General features: G+C 40.8%; 1 pseudogene; it reads left to right on the top strand.

Moving 5' to 3' along the window:
* Window positions 1–4,537: 4,537 nt before the first annotated feature.
* LOC123175604 (cytochrome P450 704C1-like) lies at window positions 4,538–6,807 on the top strand (annotated as a pseudogene).
* The last annotated feature ends 362 nt before the right edge of the window (window positions 6,808–7,169 follow it).

Below are 7,169 nucleotides of genomic sequence, written 5' to 3'. Positions count from 1 at the left end.
TGTCTACATCCGATTCATGAAAAGTGACACACAAAAAGTGTAACATCTTATATTTGAACGGCAGGAGGCAGGAGTACTAACTAGAGCAATGGCACATAAAGATTGACAAAGTTTCACCACATGCATCTCACTGTCGATGGGAGTATCACATCCTAATGAAATAAGAATCCTCTATAGAATGACAAACATGGTGTCAAATATTAGATATTATCCCTAGTGTCATGGGGTATTGCCACCCTCCGAAGTGCACATCTTGAGGGCAAAAGACATCATTATTGTTATTAACAAAACATAACAAAGGAAAATATTATGTAAGTAGAAACTATCGTATACACAGAATGAAAATAAAAGTAACTAGAAGTGAAAAGTAAAATGAAGAGATTAGAAGTATCAAGGGAGAGTTATGACATTTGTAAACAACCATTGGAGAAATAATTATGAAACCAAGTTAAATTATTGTGGGGCAGTATCCCTGCCAGCCTGTGTTTTTTATATCGGTGAGGCATAGATTATACTGGATGACCAGATAATTATCAGGGCGTGTAAAAAGACTGAATGGTTACCAATATGTAAGAGATTGTCTTAGGATGTAGCAGGACATTGGCATTCACATCGTGGAAACAAATGAATACTCCACGAACTCTCTTACACTCGAGTACTATTCAAGGTACATCTCTCCCTTTGTATATACCACTACATCCTGAACACTATATATATATACTAGTCATTCGTCTGCACTTCCTAATTCCCACTAGTGATTCCCCTAATGGCACATACATTAGCACGTACGATAGGTGGCAACCACATAGACAAAGGAGATGGTGATAAAAAAAGGAGCATTTGTATGTACATATTGGATTAGGAGACGTCAGTACACATTAGATAATAGTGCGTACTGGACATATGGCCGATCATATTGTTAGGTTCTCAGCACGTTTGATGATTTGTGCAAGCTTGTCCTAGTGCTGATAGATTAGCCACAGATGAAGTTCCGTCCGCTGCTTTGGTTCAGTTCTTAAGGTCATGGCATAGAATGAGTTCAATAGTGCTGAGTTAGGTGTTCTGTATTAATTTTCCGTGTTGTGTTGCTTGGGTTTGTTTCTGGCTGCCTGTTGCCCACAAGGTTTGTTCTTAGCTGAGGTCATGTCGTGCTACACTGTATTGGGAGCTGGGTCGTAGGATGTGTTATCAATTTTATGCTAAATGGAAGTGGGATCTTTTCTCCTCAATTTTGAAAAGCCAGATGGTAAGGTGGCTTAACTGAGAAACCAGGCAACAAAATATTCAAATCAGTAAGAAGTACAAACAAAATTTAATCAAAGGGCAAGACTACCAACAAATAAGCCTTATTTATAATGTCTCAAAGATCTCTACTACAACTTCCAACGCCAACGAGTAATGTAATTATCAACTGTGATGCACACAAATTACTTTCTTATATGCCGAAGGATTGGAAAAACTGAGCATGCTCCTAATATGGTGACCAGTTTGAACAAAGGTAACCTCAGCATTATTACAATGCTTAGGCACAGACAGGATTAAAATAGAATTTAGGATATTTAGGCTGCCTAGTGTATTTGGGACACATGTCAACATCTTACCAACCTCTTCAAACAACAATATCATACTCTCGCCATGATCTCCAAAGTAATACAAGTAGCATAAAAATCAGGTTTTTGGATAATTTCATCCCAAACTACAAATTACAGTGTGGCAAACAAGTTAAACGTACGTCTTAATGCTAGAGCCCATCCTCCTTTCTTTTAACCATAATAGAAAAACAGCATTGTAGCAGAGGAATAAAGTACGTAGAATAGAGGAGGCGTTCTACAAGGGGGAATACAACTGTACACAACCAGGTCAAGTGAGTCAACCCAACAGTTCGATAATTAGTTTTGAAACATCCCCCCAAAGTCTGAGTGATTACCAAGTTACCACCAGGTAAAAGCTTCGAAAAAAGTTACCACCATGTAAAGAACCACTCCTATAGGATAGAGGAGGCCATCAGCATTCACCTTGTAGAGTCGGAGTGAATACCCCACCAAACTCTCATACTTGAGTGAGTAATGTTCTCCGTACATCTCGCCCTTTATATATATACAACTCCCATACTTATCAAACTATATTGTTCATCCATCCAAAGTTCTATACCTACTATTAAAGGGAGGTGGTTTCTTGGTTTCGTTCCGCTTCGTCTGGCCCCGCTTTGGTTAATTTCATGTAGGCTATTTGGTACCGTTCGATGTCACGTAAGCTATTTGGTTTTGTTTGATGTCACGTAAGCTGGTTTTCACGTGTGCTAGCTTTTCATGCATCGCACGCACGCATGCGGCCTCACGCTGGGCTTGGCGAGCCCACCTCGCTACACAAAACTGACTCTTACCAATTTATATATGTTCAACGTCTTTGTCTATCGGGAGGTAATTAAACGGGACCTCTCACATGCAAGGTCTGGGGGGGGGGGGCTTTTCACGGTACATGACAGCGGTATAAAACATGGATATTTGTGTGCTGAATGAGTGCATAATTGTAGGATCATGAATTAGAATTCTTGTGGGCTGGAAAAACATGCATAATTAAAGGAGGAGCTGATGATATTGTGGGGTGGAAGATAAGGATCGAAAAACATGCATAATTGAAGGATTATGGGCTGATGTAAATTAAAATTTCTGTGGCCCGAAAAAACATGCATAATTAAAGGAGGAGCTGATGATATTGTGGGCTGGAAGATAAGGATAAAAAAATGTGCATAATTGAAGGATTATAGGCTGATGTAAAAAACAAGCATAATTAAAATTCCTTTGGGCTGGAAAAAACGAGTATAATTAGAGGAGCTGATTACATTCCTATTCGCTGGAAGATACAGGTCGGTCTAATCTAGTAGAGGGAGCTGGTGATTTCTTCTCGGATTGCAAGGGTGTTGGTGTGCAAAAGAGTTTGTCAGTTAGTTTTTTTATCTTTTATGTGCTGCGTTTTCTTGCTGTTGCTATTTTTAACACTTTTGAAAGTATCTATGCAAAGAAATTAGTATTAAGAATAGCTTGGTTTGGTGGATATATAATATAAAAAAGGATATATATATAATATGTATAAAAAAGGCATTTCCCTATGTTGTTAGATGTACTGCAAATATGTGATTAATGCCTTGTTGATATGCTTTTATTTCTAGACTTTGGCGTGTGCCTCCCTGTTGCCGGATGTTGCATTGTTGGTCGCTTTGGTGGACGGGACAAATCGCAATTTTGTTATCGAATCCATGCATTGTTTCTTGTACGTAACCTATAATTTTCTCTCCCATAGAAACTCATGGTCATATGTGCTAGTTCTAACTAATGATTCTCTTATCGGGCATATACGTGAGCCCATAAGAGATACTCCCTCCGTACATAAATAAAAGACATTTTAGAGACAACCACAAAAACAGAGAGTATACCATAACAAAAGGACAGGAGAGATATGTATGCACATAATGCAGGAATTAGAGACATCAGAACATTAGCAAACACTTTTTCGAGGCTTCTATCAACAAGTCTGGTGGCTCATACCTCAGACAGAAAGCTCATGCCTTAGACTGCTAAGCTCCATATGGAACTCGGGCTGAATTAAGTCACTAGTGCACCAAAACCAGTTGCCTCACAAAACTGAAAGGTGGAGGTGGGGAAATGAATTAGGGTTCAAAAGGCTGAAAGCGGGGAGAGAACGCTATTGTCACCCGGCTCAGCGCATCTTCGGGATTCGAAATCTCGTGTACCATACAATATTCTTATGCGGCCTCTAAACTCTCATCCTCCAAACAGGTGAACTCTTCCCCCTGTCACATAATAAATGTTGGCCTAGCACATGTATACAAGGAGATCAATCCAGCAGCTACGTCAAATAGCTGTTGCTGTGAAGTTGCCGTTCCAGTTAATTAGGATGCAGTATTCAGTTTTGCTAAAGTCATGCCCACGGATTCAGCTATGTCACTACCTCTCTGGATGTCCTTTCTTCTGTTTGCTGGTACAACAATGCAAATTACTTCATAACATACAACAATGCTCTATAGTAGATTTAGAGAATTATGGGCACTATACTAGCCAGCACTGCCAGTCTGCCCCAACATGTCGGCGGACAATTTACCAGTACCAATTTTTTGATGAATGGGAAGTTGGATTGTGCTTGTCCTGAAACAGCAGTGTGATATGGTAAGAGCGAGAGATGTGCTTATGGAGATCTTGGTTGCTAGGAAAGCCTCTCAAGTCAAAATGATATGCACAAACTGTTACCAAACTCTATTTGCAGACACAAATTCATATTCAGCGACTCATCAGCGCATAGGAATTTTCTCCCAAGCAATGAACATATTTTGGAAACAAGTTACCCACTTTCTACAACACTGTCCAAAACCTGAAAATATAGAAACATTCATGTCATTGTCCTCTCCTAGAAGACAGTGACATTGACCAAATCGAAACAAATACAGTGGCACCGCGGATCACATATATAAGATGCTGAACATGGTAATCTTACTCTCACTAATCAGCAGCTAGCGCTGATCATGGCACCCCAGCTCTCCTCCCTAGCTGCATCCGCGGGCAGATATGTAGTCTCAGCTCTCGCCATAGCCCTGCTGGTGATCACCCTCTACATCATTGGCATTGTTGTATCCTTTGCCGTCTTCTGCATCAGAGAGTTCACCCAGAGAGCCCATGACCGGCCGCCGCTCATCGGGACCGTGTTGCGGCAGATCAACAACTTTGACAAGATCTTCGATGAGCATGTCAAGTATGCGCTCGTGCACCCTACCATTAGGCTCGTCTATCCTGGGCACAGTGAGATTTTAACCGCCGACCCTGCCGTCATCGAGCATATCCTTAAGACAAACTTCAGTTAATACAGCAGGGTAGTTTTCCTTATTCATCATTTTTGTTCCTCCTATTTTTCTTGCTAACCAGTAAGATGGTGGTAGATGATTCAGTATGCATGTCAGATGTTAAATTGGATCCTGCAAAATTTGAAGAGGATGGCCAAAATTCAAAACTTGAGTAGTCCGTAGAACATATTGCCATGTGCTATCCACCGAATTTTCATTCAAGCTAGTCAGACTAATAATATACTACTACCTCCGTTCCACAATATAAGAGCGTTTTTTGACACTAGTTGACAGTACACTAGTGTCAAAAACGCTCTTATATTATGGGATGGAGGGAGTTCTATTAGAGAGTAAACTGAGTGCCCGTGGCAATTTACAAGAAGGTACAAGACAATACTTTGTCTGCCTATAATTTCACAATGCTGGATCCTATTTTACAGGGGGCCTTCAACACGGAAATCGTGAAGGATCTCTTTGGAAATGGGATTTTCGTGACAGACGGAGAGAAGTGGCGACACCAGAGAAAGCAAGCAAGCCATGAGTTCTCAACCAAAGTGCTACGTGACTACAGCAGTGATGTTTTCAAAATGAATGCTATGAAACTGGCAGAGAAGATCTCAGCTGCAGCAACTAACAGAATTACCATAAACTTGCAGGTACTTCCTCAATATAAATAGGATAGTATTGTAAGTGCTAAGATCATATTCCTAGCTTTAATAGTTCACTCTACGCATGTCAAATTTAGAACTTTAAACTAAAAAAGAGAGAAGCAAATCAAATCCTAGACCTAAATGGCCAAATAAAAATTCAGTTAGCTATTTTTGGCAAATAACTGGAGTAAACATAGTTTCTTCAGAACTTCTGAATTGGGCTATGCATTACTAAGATTTCTAAGTGAGCAAAGTAAAGATAAGAATTAATTGATTGCGGGTTTGGAGTTTGAGGTAGCACACTTGTACCAAAAGCTGATTGACATGATGCGCATTTGCTGCTAGTTTTCTTAATTTCTACCCTTTCCTCATGACCTTTTGATGAGAACAACTATGGATTCAATATTCGAAGTGGGATTTGGTTTTGAGCTTAACACGCTATCCGGATAAGATGAATCCAGCATTGAATTCAGCAAGGCCTCCGATGAGGCAAATTCTCTTGTTTACCATCGGTATGGTGATATGTTCTGGAAGTTGAAAAGGTATCTTAATATCGGGTCAGAAGCCAAACTGAAGAGGAGCATAAAGATAATCGACGACTTTGTGATACAGTTGATCCATCAAAAGAGAGAGATCATGAAAAACATAAGTGGCCATGTAAGTCAAACTGTACGATAGTTTGTTACAACTATTTCAAAATTTTACATATGTTCAATTCTATCTTTTATGATAAATGCAGAAAGCCAGAGATGACATACTATCAAGATTCATACTGGAAAGTGAGAAGGATCCTTGGAGGATGAATGATCGTTACCTTCGTGACATAGTCCTCAGCTTCCTGATTGCTGGTAAAGACACCACAGGGAATACCCTTACATGGTTCTTCTACATGCTCTGCAAGAACCCAGTAGTGCAGGATAAGGTTGCCTTTGAAATCAGAGAATATCTCGAGTGGACGCAAGAAGATACCAGCATGGAAATATTCACCGCAAGATTGAAACAAGGTGCTATTGACAAAATGCACTACCTCCATGCTGCGATCACCGAGACTCTCCGGCTGTATCCTGGTGTTCCGGTGGTACAAATCATTCCTCTTGCTATTCATTTTAATAATAGAGTCCAATAATAACAAGTCCAGATAGCTTCGACATAATCTAATTTGGATCTGGCATACAGTAACTTAATTTGTGCTACATTTTTCAGGATGGTAAGATGGCAGATGAAGATGATGTACTGCCAAACGGCCAACGAGTAATAATAGGAGATGGAATGAACTACATGATTTATGCCATGTCTAAAACCTGACATCACAAAATTGCAAGAGAGGATAGCTAGCCATGGCTGAAACCTATTGATCAGCTTGTTCCTTTGATCTGAGTCTGAAACAAGGATCATTATATGAACTTTGCAGCAGTTGTCATAATATGATAGTACCACTTGTTGGGCTAATAAGCCGCGGTGATGCGCCGGACGCGACCAGTGCGCGTATGGGCACGGGCTGGCCGGGTCGGGCGCGTCGGGTCCGTGGCGAGTAGTGAGTGCATGCGTGCGTGTGGTGCACGGGGTGACCGTGCAAGTGTACACCGTAGGCGTGCGTGGGTGTGTGTGTCTGTTGGCGAGCTGCACGGCACGATCGGGCCTGCTCAGCTGGTGCTCACCGTGAGAAG

Source organism: Triticum aestivum, unplaced genomic scaffold, assembly GCF_018294505.1.
Source record: "Triticum aestivum cultivar Chinese Spring unplaced genomic scaffold, IWGSC CS RefSeq v2.1 scaffold91002, whole genome shotgun sequence".
Lineage (NCBI taxonomy): Eukaryota > Viridiplantae > Streptophyta > Magnoliopsida > Poales > Poaceae > Triticum > Triticum aestivum.
Note: the sequence above shows the minus strand (reverse complement) of the source record. Positions and strands in the feature narration are given on the sequence as shown.